Here is a 19,932-nt window from a genome sequence, read left to right as displayed (position 1 = left end):
AATGAGGTTGACTGGCTCTGATGGACCCTCAGCTCTGAAATGCTGTGATCAGATTCCTCTCCCCAAGCCTTGGAGCTTGTAGGGGAAACTCCTGCTCTGAGCAGAGGTCCCATTCAAATCTGACTTTTCTTCTTGAGACGGAAATATTGAACCCAGCTGTGACCGGAAGGCACTTTTAAATGAAATAGTCAGTTCTGCAAGGGAAGTGTTCAGATTCGAACACACCCAAATGTGCGAGGTTGCAGGAATTGAATTGTGGGTGCTCACAGAGTGAGCGGAAAGCAACTGCAGAAGTCGTCCATGTTGCAAAACCACGGGGATGGGAGGGTAAGATCAAGAAGAGGGGTGCACACGAAACAGGTCATTAGCAGAGACGGAAATGGACGTGGAGCCCGTCAGAGAGAGTGAAGTAGGTCAGAAAGAGAAAAAAAAATCTCGTATATTAATGCATGTGTGTGGAATCTAGAAAAGCGGTGCAGATGAGCCTCTTTCCAGGGCACGGATAGAGACGCAGATGCAGAGAATGGACACGCGGACGTGGGGGGTTGGGAAAGCGTGGAACGAATTAGGAGATTAGGAGTGACATCTATACACTGCCATGTGTAGAGTTAACAAAAAAACGGGAACCTGCTGTACAGCACAGGGAGCTCAGCTCAGGGCTCTGTTTTGACCTGGACGGGATGGAGAGAGGCTTATGAGAGAGGGGATGTGTGTATGTGTATAGCTGATTCGCGTGGTCATGCAGCAGAAGCTGACACACGTGGTAAAGCAGTTATACTCCGGCAACAACAAGAGCAGGAACAGGCCTGCACGGAGTAAAAGTCCTTTTACCACGTTTGAGGAAAGCCGCGGGGCAGCAGAAAGGACTGCTGCAGTCCTGGGGTGACGTTTCCAACACTGAGACCCTCGTTGCCAGGTCAGGTGCGGTCACGGACGACCCTTGAGAGGCTGGGACCCTTCAGTCGCGCGTGCGTGTCAGTGTGCTGTGTGTGTGTGTCGGTGTGCCCTGTGATTGAGCCTGGGGGCTCTGCCTGCCGGGGCCGTGGCGATCCCGCATGACCGGGGTACCATGCTGCCACCTAGTGTGGGCTCAGCAACTCGGTGCGCTCCTGAGACGCCGAGGAGCAGAGACAGGAAGGCAGAGGTTCCCAAAGGCTCCCCGACAGAGGCGTCATTCCTCCAAGCGGTGGGACTCCCGGAGCCTCCTTCCTCCTTGGGAAACCCCACTCCTAGTTACGGACACCTGCGTTCTCTCACTAGCCTTCTCACCTCTTAGGACAGATTCCTGAATTCCACACGGAGAAGACTCCGGCTCTGGGACACCAGCCATTGGCATCCACACGCTCCCTGGGAAGAACAGAGCTTTGAAATCAAAGGTGATAAAAAGGGAAGCACGTCCACTGGAAAGCCAGAGGAAGAAGAAAGAGATTGTCACTTGCCATCAACCTTCTCTTGCTCGTCAACAGGGAAGGTGTGAACTTCGAAAAGTTTCCTTTGCCAATTATGCAAAGGCGTTCGATCCCAAAGGTTGCTGTTCAGGTTAGTGAAAGGTGGGTATCTCAGAAGTGACATGATACCGTGAAAATACACCCCGGATGTCTCTTCCAAACACGTGCCCACCATGGAAACGTATTCTTGATAAGCCATGGAATGGGTGGAATTATGCTAATCAAGGCAAACCTTACAGGGTGAGTAATTTAGTAACCTCTTTCTCAGTGTAAGAGCCTATTTTAAAGTTCTAAACGGCACCATAAATGTAGTCAGGCATATATTTCCATACTGATACTGGATAATAAACACAGTTGGAGTCTAAAGTACCTTGAGGGACACCCTGCTGGGATTATTATCCTGTACTTCCCTCTTAATCACTAGAGCCTGAATTTAATACTCAGGGCTCTCTTTACCTAACACTTTGTCAAGTCCAATACATTTCGGTTCTCTTACCTTTCCTGGAAAGGCAGCCACAAGCATGGAACAGTTGTAGTTTTTCTCCTCAGCATTGACTTGAGATCTTTTGTTATAGTCTAAGTCCATGTTTTTTGAAAATAGAGGTGATGGGGAGCTTTGGATTGGGAGTTTGGGATTAGCAGTTGCAATGTATTATATGTAGAATGTATGAATAACATCCTACTCTCCAACACAAGGGAACTATAGTCAATACTCTGTGATAAACCCTAGTGGAAACGAATAGGAAAAAGAATACGTATATATATATATATGTAAGTGGATATATAAAATGTGTATATATGGAAAACTTAATCACTTTCCAGTCCAGCAGAAATCAACATGATGTGGAAAATCAACTATACTTCAATGAAATAAAAAATTTTTTTAAGTTAAAAAAATGGAGGTTTCACTTCCAAACCTTAAAAAATACTGTGTTAGAAACCCACGGATGCTGAGGCCAAACTAAATCTTAAATTGCCATACAGAAATTTCACTAAAAAACTGAAAATATTTGCATTTTTAGAAATCCTCTCATGGCTTAATAAGGAGCCAGGGTTATAATCATAAAGCTTTGAAGTAATAAATTTGCATGGCGAAAATACTGCTTTCTGCCTGTAAAGCTGTTGGTGCTTTTCCAGAGATTCATCTCCTCATAAGCATTCAGTGACATGTTTCAAGTCCATTTCACCATCCATGTTCCTTCATCTCTGCAGTGTTGGGTTTGTTTTCCCCCACAAAGGCTGAAGGATTCTCTTAGCTGATCTCATTCTGCAAATGTTTTTGTTAGTGACCTCTCTTATTCTGTGTGTGCGCTTTTAAACATTTTTAATAGGCATTTACCAAACTGCCTTCAAAAAGAGTCTTGACCTGTTTGCATGCTTTACAAACATGGTAAGATAGTTAAGGTGCAGGTCTAGGTGATTTGATATATGTTGGCGTGCTCAGTCGCTCAGCAGTGTCCAACTCTTTGTGACCCCATGGACTGTAGCCTGCCATGCTCCTCTGTCCTTGGGATTTTTCAGGCAAGAGTACTGAAGTGGGTTGCCATGTTCTCCAGGGGATCTTCCTGACCAGGAATCAAACCTGTGTTTCCTGTGTCTCTTGCATTGCAGGTGGATTCTTTACCTGCTGAGCCATTGGGGAAGCCCGAAATAATCACTACAATGAACTAATTAATGTATTCATTACTTCACACAGTTACTTTTTGGTTTGTTTGTTTGATGGGACAGGCGCACTTAGGATCCACCTTCTTAACAAATTTCAAATCCAGAGCACAGTATTGTTACCGATCATCACATTAGATCTCTGGAGCTGAGGAATCTGGCAGAGTTGAAGTTTGTATCCCTCGACAAACGTCCTCTCTTTCCCGCTCCCCCCCAGCTCCAGGGAACCAGCATTCTACTCTCTGCCTGTACGAGTTTGACTAATTTATATTCCACAAGTAACATGTGATCTCCCTTACTTTAACCCTCCGAGAAAATGAGAGTGTTGGGAGAGAAAAGTAACAGGAAAACTCTGTGAGTGGAGACCAACTGCTCAATCTGATTCTTGTGCAGTGAAAGTCACTCAGTTGTGTCTCTTTGCGACCCCATGGACTATACAGTCCACGGAATTCTCCAGGCCAGAATACTGGAGTGGGTAGCCTTTCCCTTCTCCAGGGGATCTTCCCAACCCAGGGACCAAACCCAGGTCTCCTGTATTGCAGGCTGAACCACAAGGGAAGCCCGATGCTTGTGGAGGGGATGGGCTAAACCCAAATTTCAACTTTGCTAGATGAGAGCCCAAAGTTCTGGTGACGTCAGGTGCGTGAGCGGAGGGGAGGGTGGAGAGGAAGCCACAAAGATCATAGGATGGAGGCCACAGTCCCTCCCTTGTCCCGATCTCCATGGTCTTATCATTTCCCACGTGAGAGAGAGATATACACCAGTTCATGGCTTTCAGTGGCTTATGGATACTGAAACTCACCCACAGTGGATCTTTGATGCTTCACGTGGAGAGGAGAATCTTTTCCTCCTGCAGCATGCCTGCAGCGTTTGGTGGCAGGCTGTGTTAAATGAGGACAAAGGTAAGAAAAATCATGACTGTGAACCCAGGAAAGGAGGACAGTTGAATGGCATGCTCAAGAGCACATGGTGCGATCCCATGCCAAATAAAGATGTGGCTGTACTGTTCAAAAATCGTTAAGCATCTCAGACAGCAGAAGCAGAACACTAAGTGGAGTGGTGTTGTTCAGTAGCTAAGTCATGTTCGACTGTTTGCGACCCCAGGGACTGCAGCGTGCTAGGCTCCCCTGCCCTTCATTTTCTCCTGGCGTTTGCTCAAATTCATGTCCGTTGAGTGTCAAGTCCGACTGACCTTGATTCGTGGACCTAGCTTTCCAGGTTCCCATGCAATAAATGCAATGTGGGGCCTTCTAACTGGATGGCTCCTTACCATGGCACAAGTTTCATGCCTATGAGGTTGGCCCTGTAAAAGTCATGTGATAATGAATGGCTTCTGGACCCACAGAGTTTGCCCTTTGGCTCTCAGATTCCATGTGATCTTTTCCCTTTCACTCAATTCTTATTGCTTTACTGTTTCATGGCAGTCTTCTTAGTGTTTGCATTTATGATTTAAAACACGAGCTTCCTGGAAATTGTCTAAGAGCATTTGAACCTCTGTCTCTATTTCCTCATCCTGGTTCAATTCTTTCTCTGCACATATTTCTTGAGAATTTCACTCTCTATGAAGGTTTCAACCATCACCAAATAATTCCAAGTGAAGTGTAAGTTGCTCAGTCATGTCTGACTCTTTGTGACCCCATGAACTATGCAGTCCATGGAATGCTCTAGGCCAGAATACTGGAGTGGGTAGCCTTTCCCTTCTCCAGAGGATCTTTCCAACCCAAGGATCGAACCCAGGTCTGCTGCATTGCAAGCGGATTCTTTACCAGCTGAGCTACAAGGGAAGCCCAAATAAAGCCAACTCTGAAATAAATACTTTTACCCTCTTCTCTGCTGATTTAGACCAGTGCATATCTAGGCAGCTGTGTCTGGACATTCTTAAGGAACCACATCCTCAACACATCTCAGACCAATTCATATTTCCCTCATTCCTTTCTTCTATTACCCTCTTTTATTGCAGTATCATTTAGGAATCTCAGCTAGAATCCTTAATGATCTTTAACTTCACTCTTTGTCTCACTGCTCATTACCCAATGCTTCCCCAACATCCATTCATCTTAACCTCCAAATATCTCTTGAATCCATCCCTTCCTTTCAATTTTCACTATATTTCATGCCCATCACCAAACTAGTCTCTCTCTATATGTACTATTCTATCTTTGCATTGGATTCTGTCTCCAGGTTTTCTACCTTCTAGTTATATTCAATACATACCTGAAAAATGTTTTTCCAAGTTGTAAGGTTGTTCAAGGTACAGCCCTTCTTAGGCAGGCCTATTGTCTAAAGTTAAAACTTATTTGGAAATGGACAACAAAGATTTTTGTTTTTTTAAGAGGTGCTGTGTATTAATGCATGTGTGTGGAATCCAGAGGAATGGCGTAGGTGATCTTACTCGCAAAGCAGAAATAGGGACATGGATGTAGACAGCAAATGTATGGGTGCTGAGGGGAGGGCACAGAGAGCGGGGTGAAATGGGAGGCTGGGACTGACATATGCACCATACTGATACTAGATATAAAATCGACACAGTTGGTCTCGTCATATGGAAACCTACTATATAGCACAGGGAACTCGACTCAAAGTTCTGTGGTGACCTAAATGGGAAGGAAATCCAAAATAGGGGGAATATATGTAAAAGTATCGCTGATTCACTTTCCAGCAGGAACTACCACAACACTGTAAAGCAACTATATTCCAGTAAAAATTAATAAAAATAAATATTTTTGTTTTTCTGTTTGATCCCAGTTGATCTGAGATTACTCTTCCTCCTCCAGTCTTCCTAATCACACACCTTAGGTCAAGCAACTCCAAACTGCTGCCCTTTCCTTGGCTGTGTTGCCCTCTTTTATTTAATTTTTTTAATTGGAGTATGATTGCCATACAATGTCGTATTAGTTTCTGCTATCAACACAGTGAACAGCTCTAAGTATATATACATTCCCTCCCTCTTGAAACTGCCTTCCACTATTGTAGCCATGCATTCTGGGAGACAAACTCACTCAGAAGGACAATGCAGATAATGGAGTGCAGTTTATTACACTGACGGGCCCAAGCAAGAGTCTTCTCTTAGCTAAGGACCCTGACCAGTTTTTTGCCAAAACCTTATATACTCTAAGTGTACGTGCCCAAACCCACCTCCCCAAATTCCCAGAAACTAGTCTGAACAAAGGAAAAGAAAGATACAAAGTTAAGCCGTGATTCATATGCCTTAAGCCTAGGTAGTTAACAGTGGACAGTTATCAATAGGCTGTGGTCATACCCCAGTAAGCAAAATAGGATGCATGATTCTATTCGGTTACACAGATAATTAGGGTATTTTAGGCGATGGGAGAGTCTAGGTACAAGCCCTGGGACTTTTCCTTCCTTCCAGGGGCCTGGTTTCCCAGTTGGTATGTCGTTTCCATAGATACTGGGCATAGAGCTCAAATTCCACAGTCCAGCCCAAGATGGAGTCCTGCTTTCAAGATGGAGTCCTGCTTTCAAGATGGAGCCTGTTTTGTTTCCTCCTTCACTCTGCCTGCTCCCCCATTCCAGCCATCTAGGTCGTGACAGAGCCGAGTGACCTGTGCTATACAGTAGGTCCCCACCGGCTATTTTACACCTGGTAGTGTGTATATGTCAGTCCTACTCTCCCAGTTCACCCCGCCCCCTCCTTCACCCTACAGTCTATTCTTTTTAGATCTCCACATTCTTTCCCCTGATGTTTATTAGGTTCAAAAATACCTTCCCCTAAATCTTTACCCGCAAATTCCTAACTGTCTTTCAAGATGCAGCTTATCTGATTCTTCTTCCAAGAAATCTTCTCTACTCCCTGTGGCCCCCACAGTACCTCTCACATAATTACATTGATTGCAATTAGTTATTTGCCTTCTCTACAATTAGCTGTGAACTCTTGGAAGTCTAGTATTATGCTACATCCTGCTTCATATCCTCAACAGCTACCAAAATCCCTAGCTCAGAGAATGAACTGACACAACGCTTCATGATTATCCTAAATACAAAGTTAATGGTTTACCAGAAATCTTGACTCACACATACTGAAAGGGCTTATTTTATTTTTCTGTTTAGTTACAAATGATAGAACTAGGACCAAGGAGAAAATAAAAAAACTTTATAACAGACTTCTCATGCTGTCTCTGGAAGTGTTCAAACAGAGTTGAGTTACCTCCCATAAAGTGAGAATCTGCATTGGGATTGAATGCTATCTTAAATTTCTTATACCTAAACCTATATAGCGATCCCTTGGTGGATAAGATACAGTAAAATTACGTCACAAATAATAGAATCTGTGACATGATCTCAGCACCAGCTGTCCCTGTCCTTTTTGTCACCACATACTCTTTTCCATATTTTAAAAATACACCTATGGGACTTCCCTGGTGGTCCAGTGGTTAAAAATCCACCTGCCAATGCAGGGGACATGGGTTCGATCTCTGGTCTAGGAAGATTCCATCTGCTGTGGGTCAACTAAGCCTGTGCACCACAACCACTGAGCCTGCTTGCTGCAATTACTGAAGTTCGAGCCCCTAGAGACCTTGCTCAGCAACAAGAGAAGCCCGCACACCGCAACTACAGAATAGCCCCTAGCTTGTCGTAACTAGAGAAAGCCAGCATGCAGCAATGAAGACCTAACACAACCAAAAATAAATAAATAAACATTCAAAAAATAAAAAAATTAATTTGTTTACTATTTACTATTACTTGTCCTTTTAAGAACCTCTGTGAGAGAAAACTAAAAATACCAGACATTTCTTATTTTTGATCATTAAACTTAAGTGTCAGGCTGGTCATGCCATTTGTTTAAGCTCTTTCTGGCACAGTGGTCAAAGTTAGTCTGTCCTCATATCGATCAGTTATGTTCCCAAAGAGAATTATCACCTCTTGCATTCTAAGCTGCCTTTTTCTTACTAGATGAGAAAGTAGGTACCTTTGAAAAGGGAAACGAGACTCCAACTAGATGGTGAGTCAATGGTATTTGTGTGTGTATATATATTTTTACTAATATTTGTGAAATTTCAAGTGTCTCCAGCATCAGAGCTAATTTTATAAGGACAAAATTCAGTATTTGGGGGTAAAGCAAATAGTTTCTTATGTATTTATCTTTGACATCAAGACAGTCAGACCAGGCTAACAGTGGTAAACAAAATAATGGCAAATTACATTGCACACTACATTTGTACTCTTCGACACTGTTTTAAACAAATTTTGGTTGTTTTCCTTTTACCATATTTAAAGCTACTATGAGTCATGCTTTATTATGCAATTACATATGGTAATAAATGTTATCAGGTTTTCTCATGAGGACTACAAGCTAGCTCCCAAGCTTGAATTTCCTTGTTTGTCAAACGGAAACAAGGCTCTATGGTCTTATGTACAACCATCAAGAGAAATATACCTAGCAAGTTTTTGAGGCCACAAATTCAAGTATATATTAGGACTGTGTTTGTTTAGAAATGGAAATGCTTCTGGGTAAGCCAGCTTTGGGGATCAGTAAGAGAAGAATAGAAAATAAAAGTAATTTGCATACCACTGTAAACATTGGTGACTCTAGGCAGTTCTGTATATGTAATTAACAAACAATGGACCTAGTCTCAGACCTGAGCAATTTTTAGTTTGTAGTTTATCTCTATAAATGCCGAAAGAACGCAAAACAAAAGACTAAGGGGACATTACTATCAGGCACTGTCACTGAAATCCTCCTCTGGGACCAATTTTCCAAAAGGGTTTTAAAGAGAAGACTGTTAGCTGATATTAAGCTTGCAAAAGAATCTAGAGGGAAATAAAAGATTGCATAAACAAAGCATGACCCTAGAATGAACAGGTATAAAAATACTAGGAAAAGTGGAGACATTAATGAGGTTGAAGAAGTTGGTTAGATGTGAAATCAAAAGTCCAGGGAAAAATAAGAAAAGCCCGTATATATTGCAATGAAAAGACAGTGAATATAGATTTAAATGTGTCGAGCAGGGCTGGCAAACTTTTTCTGCAAAGGACCAGATGGTAAGTATTTTTGGCTTTGCAGGCCATATAGTCCCAATCACAACCCTTCAACTCTCTTATGGTTGCAGGAAAGCAGCCATAGACAATTCATAAAGAGATAGTGTGGCTGTGTTCCAATAAAACTTTATTGATGAAAACAGGAATCAGACTGATTTGGCCCACAGACCAAAGGCATAAAAGAACAAGGAAGGAAATAATCAAGCCAAATTGATTCACCAAAGTTCTAGCACTTTTGGCCATGACGTGATATAATGGCCCCCAAACTCTGTGGTTTTCATTGAAATCATATCCTTATACAGGATCTTTAGTGTTAAGTGAATGATGTCAATGATCTTGTTCAGGGATGACCTAAGATTATGCAACAAGCAAACTGTCTACTTTCTCCTTATTTGTGCTCTTTCTTAGTGGGCACTTCCCACTGACTCCCATTCTAAGTACCACTCACATGCATCTTCTGAGAGACCGATAATTGACTCCCCACCATTGTTGGGCTAGGGCGTGCTATGTTCTGTATTTTTGACTACCATGGAAATTGATTTGAACGAAACTGGGAATGACTTTCTAAACATGATGGGCTTCTCTGGTGGTGCACTGGTCAAGAAACCACTTGCCAATGCAGGAGACACAAGAAGCAAAAGTTTGATCTCTGGATCAGGAAGATCCTCTGGAGAAGGAAATAGCAACCCATTCCAGTATTCTTGTCTGGAAAATCTCATGGAGAGAGGTGTCTGATGGGCTACAGTCCATGGGGTTGCAAAGGGTCAGACACAACTGAGCCCATACACATATACAGGCTTTAAACATGATAATAATAGGAATCTAGCAATTTAAAATGGTCACCATAAGTTAATTCAATTAACTCTAAAATTGTCATTATAAAGACTTGAGGAATCTATTTCATAACACTGGAGACCTAGTTTTAATCACAGAAATTATTTATAATTAGAGATAGAGCATTATTGGAACTCAGGTCAAGAGCTTCCTAAGTTAGAATTCTTTTATCCCATTTGATGCTAGTCAATTTATGTTGCTACTTTTCAAAGTCTTGAAAATATTTTTAATTAAATGCAAAAAAGATCAATGATCCCATAAGATCTGGATGCATTCTCCATTCCTTCTGTATTGTGGATAAGAAGTAGGAGAGATTCAGTCTTGCTTAATATCTGGGACATTGACCAAGCAACCTTTTCTTCCATTCAAATATTACACTAGTTTCGTGAAAAGTAGATTGCACGCTGGCCCAGGAATTCTCCACTTGTGAAGACAGACACACATTAATGCACCCACTGTTCCTCACTCTCTTGTCATCAAATAACTAACTTTATGCCATGACTGGTCAGGCTGGGGATACCGGACCTCACAGTCAAAGACAGCTCTCCCAGGTGGTTTCAACCTATTACCAACTGCATCAGCCAGCCGCAAACATGAAAAGCTAGAACACGTGCGTTTCTAAGAGGAGAATCATTCTGCTCATAAGCGGTCAACACCACAGGGAATGCTTTTGCTAGACGTCATTTGGCCAAACCTTAACACTGCTAGTTTAGCTGATGAAACTTAAAGCATTCGAGTCAAATAAATTGGATTACTACCCTTGGATTGAGATAAATCATTTCCCCCAATTTTGGGTCTGTTTGCTTTGGCTGAGCTTAAATCCTGCAAACTCTGCTTTTGATAACCACACTAAAGCGGCAGGGAGTGAGCTAGCAGCAGGAGATGTGAGAAAGATTGAAATAGAAAATACATCATCAACAAATGACATTTGAGATTTTTTTTTTTCCTCCTGGATGCTTCAGAACCTGGAACCCTTCTGTAATTGCATTCTTTACCCTTGACCCAGGAACTCCACCCCTCCCTGCAAATAGAATTGGAGATTAATGATGGATTTGTAAGGAAGGGAAGATATTCCTGGTAATTCCTCTGCTTGTCCCTCATGAATTCAGTAAGGTTTTCCACGAGGTAGGGAGTATACGTGCTTCTAACCTGGCCAAGTGCTGGTGTACCTGCTCCCTGTTCAGCTTCCTTGCTCAGAAGACGAACTCCAGGTTAGTGCTGCCCAGGCAGCTGGAAGGCTACTTCGGGCTTTGACTTTGGGGCCTCTGACCTGTGTTTGGAATCTGTATTTTGGAGTCACTCAAGTATTGCAGATGAGCCAGCAAACAAAGACTAAGGTCTTTGGTTGCTTTCAAACTGCTCAGTCATGATCATCATCGGAATCACAGGCTTATGCAGGTTTCCTGGGAATTAAATGGATGACATCAATGGTCTTATTCAGGGGTGACCTAAAATTGTGCAATAGGCAAATTGCCTACTTTTTTCCTTGGCCATGCCACGTGGCATGGAGGATCCAATTCCCTGACCAGGAATTGAACCCATGTCCCGAGTAGTGGAAGCCAGGAGCCCTAACCACTGGACCGCCAGGGAAGTCCCCCTTACTTTGTCCTGACTTGTGCTTCTCCTGTTGTAGGTGTCTCGTTCTATCCCTCCCCCAAACACCATTTCGATGCAGACTGTATGCGACCAACAGTCTGCTCCCCGCCATTGCTGGGGCAGTGGCTTGTGGGTAATCTTATCTTTCTGATGCCTAAATGTCTCCAACGTCCTCAATTAATTCACATTAAGTTACTAACAACTGAAAAAGGTTGCACTTACGAAATTGTTTTCTGCAAAGATATAAAACCCCAGGCATAGGAGACTGACGTATAAAGGAAATCCCTTGAGGATGTGGAGGCAGTTTCCATTGTCCCTTGAATCTTGTCACTTTATTCTTCTCTACTCAGCACTGAACTGCCTCCTGGAGCTCTTGACTGCTTTCAAGGCCACAGAGGTCAGGAAACCATTTGGAGAGCCTATTGCCATGTTGACTTTTATGGGATCCTTGTTTAAAATTGGGTGAAATATCATATTCTTTAGCTCTGGAAATATAGGCCAACCTATTCTTGGAAAGTGAAATGGAGGGGAGGTCCCAGAAGGAAATGGAAGCTAATCAGTTGCTCAATGCAGTTACAGAACAGCCTGATCTGGGTGCTCTCAACTCCCCTTCATGTCCTAAACCAAAAATACTTGGGCACAGAGCCACGAATAGCCAGGACAGGAGTGAGGAGGTTCCCCCCCACCCCCGTCCTAGGAAAAATAAGACTCTTGAAAATCTTTTCACTCAGAAAAAAATATAGGCTGAAGAATTTAATAAGATGGAGCCTTTATTTAGAAACAACATGCCTTCCTGTGAACACAGATCTTACTCGGAAAGAAGCTAAGAATGGACCTGTACAATTATTTTCTGGCAAAGAACCAGTCACATTTGGAGACCTCAGCAGCTGAGCACAGAGTGACAGCTGAAAACTAAAACATGTTACAAAGATCAGAGACATTGCTGAATGCTCCATTTTGAAGTTTGATCCAAAGACCCAATTTATGTCATGTTGATTTTATTGCGAGAGGAGGTTTACTCCAAAGGCTCTTTTAAGCCCTAACCCTTTCTTTTGCTTGTTTGGCTCTTCAGTCTCACAGGATTTCCAACATCCCTGGAAGGTATTTGCCCTTCAGAAATGAGTCCAGCAGTTCTTAGGAAGGCATTAGGTGCTTCTCCAAGCCTGCTTTCTCCCCCGCAAGAACCATGGTTACAAGCCTGCAGCTTCCCACCTTCCATTAAGAGAATGTATTTCTCATTTTGCCTGAGGGCTCCCTGTCAGTTCTGGGTTCTTTTGAAAAATCTATGGCTTGCCCAACATGAAAGAGAATCAGGACAAAGTAGATAAAGTGTTTATTCCTATGGAGACTTTCAAAAAGACTTATTAAATGCTTGGAATAATAAAAGAGACAATTAAATAAGGGGTAGTTTGGGGTTTAGGACCTTGGGCTCTGCAGACTGACAGCTGGGATCTGGGGAGTACCTGTTTTGTGACCATGGACAATTCATTTCTTGAAGCCTCTGCTTCTCATCTATTAAAAAAAAAGTTCAACAATCTCTACCTTATAGGGCCATGATAATTAAACAAGTTCTAAATGCCCGGTATGTGAAAGCTTTCAATACATATGATGTAATAATATGAAAAGTTGGTGTGGTTCAAAGTGTACATGTTAAAATTGGAGATCAGAGGTGTTCAAAGAACACAGAATGGGGTTATGCAGTTGAGGGTGGATTAAGCTGAGATGTAAAATCTGTGTTTTTTCCACAGCCTTGTCCAAAACCAATGTGTGAATTTGCTGCCATCTCTAAGGAACTAACAGTTTTCTTTTTCCACTCTATATTCTTAGGTTAATTATTTCACATGTATACTCTCAGAGCCTTGTGAAACCCGCATGAGATTTTTGGCATCAGTAGGGCTTTGCCCCCTTTTCCTCAGTCCCCATCCCCACAGTTGGTAGATGATGTTCCCCATTGTGTGTGTGGACTGCCGGCCAACTTTCTGCTTCTGTGGCTGGCCTCCATCTGACCTAGTTCAATCCAATTCTTCAAACTACACTTTAGGAAAACCCTTTAGTTTTGGGTGTTTTATTAAATTCAGATGCATTGTGTTCATCAAGCTTCCTATTCTAATTCTGGGATTCAGTTTAAAAGATCCAACTGGTATACCATGTCACATTTACACATTTCGAAAATAACTCAGAAAATTTAGTCCATGGAATTCTCCAGGCCAAAATACTGGAGTGGGTAGCTGTTCCCTTCTCCAGTGGAATCTTCCCCACCCAGGGATCAAACCTGGGTCTTCTGCACTGCATGTGGATTCTTTACCAGCTGAGCTACCAGGAAAGTCCCGGAAAATTTAGTGGGACTCCTTAATTAATATGACTGCCCCACAGTTACAGTCTTCAACAATTGACACCTTTCCTCCTTAATTCTTATATTTTCTCTGCGGTTCCAAGCCCCACAATTTGTAGTCTACACGTTCCTGGAATTTACGTCTATTTCAAAGGCATGTTGGATGAATATCTTTCCTTTGCTATGACCCTGAACTACTGCTGCTGCTGCTAAGTCGCTTCAGTCGTGTCCGACTCTGTGCGACCCCATAGAAAGCAGCTCACCAGGCTCCTGGGATTCTCCAGGCAAGAACACTGGAGTGGATTGCCACTTCCTTCTCCAATGCATGAAAGTGAAAAGTGAAAGTGAAATTGCTCAGTTGTGTCCTACTCTTCGCGACCCTGTGGACTGCAGCCCACCAGATTCCTCCGTCCATGGGATTTTGCAGGCGAGAGTACTGGAGTGGGTTGCCATTGCCTTCTCCAAGTTTCTATTGAAACCAGAGTAGTCACTGAACTGGTGGAAGAGCATAATTACTTTCTGTCTCCCATAGAGGGTAGAGCTCCTACTCAGGAATTCCACTGAACAACAGAAGACCCCATCCTTAGTGACCTCCTGGATGAAAACTGTATCTGAGAACTTGACCACGAAGACTCGAAAATATTTATTATCAAGTGCTTCATTGTCATTGAAACAGGTTAGTTGACTTACCTTCTGGAACTTTTCAATTTGTGCAACTCGAGTTTTTAGCTTCAGTTTCCATTGGTTTTCCCAATCAGTACAGTGGTTATAATGAATCATCGGGTTATGGAGAAATCACTAACTTTGGGGGACTCCTGTGCCACAGCTCAAATCTACAGCCCTTTAATTTTGTGGCAAGTGTTCAAGTTGTTGTATCTCTGTTTTCAACAGATTTCATGTAGGAAAAGCTGTGAGCTATGGCATGTGTTTATCCCAAAGGAGATGCCTAGTTCAGGGATATAGAAGGAAACCTGATTCACAAATAAGCCATGGTCATACATGTATTTTTTTTCCACACGTGTTTTTGTTAATATTAAGCAATTATTTGCAAAACAAGTTGATACAGTTTCTTGGTAGGATTGTTTTACAGACTTCTATCAGCTGTTGCAAGAAAAGAACTAGGCTGCAAAAGGGATTTAAGTCATATCTTCTTACTCTTTGTTATGGTATTGAATTTGGTTAAAAATCAGTCAGTTTGTTTAGAAATTATGTTGCTGACAGACAAGTGCAAAATGCCAGATGGTGGAGTTGGGTAGAGACCTAATATGAGTCCATGAAAAGTCCATTTTGACCTGGTATTCTTGTTCCTTTAAATGTTGTTTACTTTTATTTTTTTTCTTCCACTTAACTGAATTTTGCTGTCTTATGAAACATAAAAATTCGTAATGCACTTTAACCCTAATCTTATTTAAGAGGTTGTTTAATGCAGATCTAGATTCTTGTGGTCTCTATAATCACAAAATGGTCTTGGTTGACTAATTTCCCTGGTACCACTAATCCTAGGACATAATAAAGATCTACAATAAACCACTTGTCTTTTAAATTAATTCTACTTTTTATTTATATAAAGTCTTGTATAAGAAATTGATTATACCTTTCAAAGGTTCCTAGCTTATGTCTCTTCCTTCCAAGATCACCGAGAAGCTTCAGTGATTGTATTAAATGAAATAATACTTCATTATTTCACCATTAGAGAAATCATAAGGCAGAGATAGTAGCACATCGATTATCCGACTTTGTCAGTAAGTGAGCTCTTCCTTGTAAGTGGTTTTGTCAAGAAATGAAGTGTATCCTATTATGAGTTAAAAATATTAGCATTAATCATTTGGCATAGAAATCTACTAAAAAAAAAATCACTGTCTACTTCCAAGCTAGTCTAACAGGAGACTGCCACTTAAAATCCCATTCTCAGACTGATGAGAGGAAACCAGAAGGTTAAGCAAAGAAGAAAAGAATTGCTCTGGAATTGGCTGGCTCCTGGCATGCCCCACCTTATCCACATGTGCTCTGGTTGGGGACCCCTCTTTACTTGCAGCCTAGTCTGTGCTGTACTCCTGTGTCTAGGTGATCCATCTTGGCTCATTGGGTTGCCTGAGAGTCTATTGTCGCTGAACCAGAGCTTTCTTTGACTCAAGGCTTCCTGTACCCCTGATTGGTATCTTCCTACCCCTGAAGTCTGACACTCCCAGATGTGTTCTCTCTCCCCATAGTTTTATCTTTTTGAAACTGGTGTATAAGTGGTGTCAAACAATCAGGTACCTTTTAGGGTCTTCTCCTTTCCCAAGCTTGATATCTTGGAAAGTTGTCACGTGCACCCGGAAGCTGTTCTTTCCTATTGCTGAATTGGATTCCGCGATAGGACGGACATCCGCTTGTTTCCTCATTCCTCCGTTGAAGGACATCTGAGTTTTTTCCCTGTTTGCAGTGATTATGATCTCTTCAGTCGTGTCCGACTCTGCGTGACCCCATAGACAGCCGCCCACCAGGCTCCCCTGTCCCTGGGATTCTCCGGGCAAGAACACTGGAGGGGGTTGCCATTTCCTTCTCCAATGAATAGAGCTGCTAGAAACATCTGTGGAAATGTGTTTACTGGAGCATAATTGCTTTACAATGTTGTGTTCGTTTCTGCTGTACAATGAAGTGAATCAGCTACATGTACACAGATGTCCCCTCCCTCTCACCGATGTAGATCATCACAGGGCACCTGGATAAGCTTCCTGGGCTTTGCAGCAGGCTCCCATTAGCTACGCATTCCACACATGGTCGCGTATATATGCTAATCCTCGTCTCCCAATTTGTTCCACTCTCCCTTTCCTCCCCTGTGTCCGTCCGCATGTCCGTTTTCTGCATCGGCATCTCTCCTCCTGCCCTGGAAATAGGTATGTGTAGTAAATTTGCAGTTCTCCTGGGATTGCTTGGTCATATGAAAAATGTCTGTATGCTTTAACTTTTTAAAGAATGGCTTGTTTTCCAGAGGGTCAGTCCCATTTTACATTTCCACCCATACTGCAGGAGAGATCTAGTTCCTCTGCATCCTCACCATCACTTGATATTGTTGATATTTTTAAGTTTTAGCCTTTTTGATGAGTGTGGCATGGCATCCCATTGTGGTTTTACCTTGCATTTCCCATATGACTAATGATGCTGAATATCTTTTCAAGTGTTTATTTGCCACCCTTATGCCATCTTTGGTGAAGTGTCCCTTTAAATCATTCTTCCGTTTCAAAAACAGTGTTGCATCTTTAGTTACTGCTGAGTTTTAAGTTTCCTTATATATTCTGGATACAAGTCCTTTGTGGATATGTGATAGGCAAATATTTTCTCTCAGTCTGGGGCTTGTTTTTTCATTCTGTTTACAATGTCCTTCAAAGAGCAAAAGTTTTTAATTTTGTGCTATTCCGATTTATAGCTTTCTTCCTTTTAGATTATACTTTTGATGTTGTATCTGAGAAATGTTTGACTAACCCAATGTCATTAAAAAATCTTTTTTGTTTTCTACTAAAATGTTTATTTTTTTTAAAAAAAGCAGCTAATTTATTTCTAGCTATTTATCTTTGGCTGCCCTGAGTCTTCTAGTTTTGGCAAGCAGGGGCTCCTCTCTAGTTTCGGTGTGTGGGCTTCTTCCTGAGGTGGCTTCTCCTGTTGCGGAGCACAGCCTCCAGGTGTGTGGGCTTCAGGAGTGTAATTGCAGCACTCAGGCCTCAGTGTGGTGGCTCATGGGCTTAGCTGCTCTGCAGCATCTTTCCAAAGCAGAGATCGAACCCGTGTCCCCTGCACTGGCAGACAGATTCTTATCCACTGTACTGCCAGGGACGTCCTCAGATGTTTACTGTTTTGTATTTTACCTCTGTTGAAGTGTTACTCAGTCATGCCCGACACCTTGTGACCCCATGGACTGTAGTCCACCAGACTCCTCTATCTGAGGGATTCTCCAGGCAAGACTAGAATACTGGAATGGATTGCCATTCCCTTCTGCAGGATCTTCCCAACCCAGGGATCAAACCCAGGTCCGCAATGACAGGCAGATTCTTTACCGTCTGAGCCACCTGGGAAGCCCATTTACCTTTAAGATGATGATTTGAGTTTTGTGTAAGTTGTGAGGTTGTAGTTTGAGATTTTTTTCTGCATATGGATGTCCATTTGTCCTAATATCACCATGGCTCTCTTAATTTTCTATATTTCTTTATTCTGTTGAGAGACAGAGAAACAGAGAGCCAAACTTATCAGAATAGCTCGTAGGGATAGAGCTGTTGCAACGCTTGTTGTGGTGAGTCAGTGGTCTTCTTTCTTGCATTTTGTTCTGAGCTGTGCTCTAGGGAGTTAGGAGGACCCTGTTAGTGGTATTTGGATAATTGTTAAAAAACAAACAGACAAACAAAGCAGATCACTGAAGCCGAAATACTGTTTCAACACAACTCGGAATATATGATCACTGAAATTATGTGGACATTTTTAAGAGACTGATACAAAATTACTGAATCATTTTCCTCTCTCTTTTATAAGGTAGTCAATACGACTTACATGTATTGGTTCAATCATCAATTCACTTAACAGATAGTTGTTAAACACCTACGTGTGCGTGGTACCATTACAGATGCTTGGGACTCTTTTGTGAGTAAAAGCAGACAAAAATCACCCCTTGTGAGGCTTAGATTACACTCATGAGGGCAATAAATACATACTTATGTGTCAGGAATGGGTAAGCATATATTAATTCACATTGAGTTAGTTAAAGATATATAAGATAATATAAAATGAGCTATATATGTAATAAAATAATACAGTAATAAAACGAAAGGTCTAAATCATACATTTGTAAACGAAACAGTTTTTCTATTTTCAAGGGCTTAAAAAGATGTGAAGAGCCAGCTCACTGGAAAAGATCCTGATGCTGGGAAAGATTGAAGGAAGGAGGAGAAGGGGATGACAGAGGATGAGATGGTTGGATGGCATCAGCGACTCAAAGGATGTGAGTTTGAGCAAGCACCGGGAGATGGTGAAGGACAGGGAAGCCTGGTGCGCTGCAGTCCATGGGGTCGCAAAGAGTTGGACATGACTGAGCTACTGAAAAACAATAAAAAGATAAGACAAGAATTCCAAGTAATTTCATTGATTTCTTGCTTGTTTATTTAATTGGTATTTATTCCCAGGTAATATATGCAAATCACCATGCTAAATAAATATTTTAATATTCATTATATTTATTGTACAATAAATTTAAAATTTCTCTATCCTTTCTAAATTTGACTGTGTGTATGTGTGTGTGCACTCGTGTTGGAGGTGGATATTGTTGGTCAGTATAACACACATATAAACATCATGAATGGTCCAAACCAGAGCAATGCGAATTCAGAAGGGACGATCCTGGCTGCAGACACGCAAGGCCCTGCTCATGTGACCCCAGGCATACCATGCAGTGGTTCCTAGCAAGGATTTCATTCTTTGTTTCAGAAAGAGTTTTATTATGGGCTTTTTGCATGGACATTTTCAAGCATATGCATTATTAGAGAAAGAACTATAAAAACACCCCGCATTGCCATCATTCAGCTTCAAACATTTAAAATGAAAAAATGTATTCATTTGGTTGCATCATGCCTTAGATGAGGCAAGAGGGATCTTCCATCTTCCTTGAAGTTTGAGGGATCTTCAGCTTTTGTTACACCATATGATGGACTTTTTTTTTTCTTTTTTAGTTGTGGCATGTAGGATTTAGTTCTCTGACCAGGGATTGAACCTGGGCCTCCTGTATTGGGACTGTGCAGTCTTAGCCACTGGATCACCAGGGAAGTCTCAACATTTTTAACAGTAACAGCAAGGATATTGGAATGAGGTGCATATGTGACCATGTCCTAATTACACTTCATCTGCTGATGACATAACTAGACCAAATACTGACCCTCTGTTAGCTTCAGTTTTTTATTCTGCAAAATGGGGTTAAAAATGCCATCCACAGTCTGCATGTGAGGATCAGGCAAGATAACGGACATAATACGTCTGTCACTAATGGGCTCAGTGCAGTCCCAGGTGGCACAGTGGTAAAGAACCCGCCTGCCAATGCAGGAG

General features: G+C 42.0%; 1 long non-coding RNA gene across 2 annotated transcripts; it reads left to right on the top strand.

Moving 5' to 3' along the window:
- Window positions 1–320: 320 nt before the first annotated feature.
- LOC148773586 (uncharacterized) lies at window positions 321–18,955 on the top strand. Of its 2 annotated transcripts, none has more exons than XR_016036668.1 (4): window positions 321–409; window positions 1,277–1,550; window positions 14,402–14,545; window positions 18,714–18,955. It is a non-coding gene; the product is annotated as an uncharacterized LOC148773586 (long non-coding RNA). The 2 variants fall into 2 exon arrangements; XR_016036667.1 differs by having other exon boundaries at window positions 375–413.
- The last annotated feature ends 977 nt before the right edge of the window (window positions 18,956–19,932 follow it).

This window comes from Moschus berezovskii, chromosome 28, assembly GCF_049115385.1.
Source record: "Moschus berezovskii isolate FMDL1 chromosome 28, NW_MosBer_1.0, whole genome shotgun sequence".
NCBI lineage: Eukaryota > Metazoa > Chordata > Mammalia > Artiodactyla > Moschidae > Moschus > Moschus berezovskii.
This window is presented reverse-complemented; position numbering and strand designations above follow the sequence as displayed.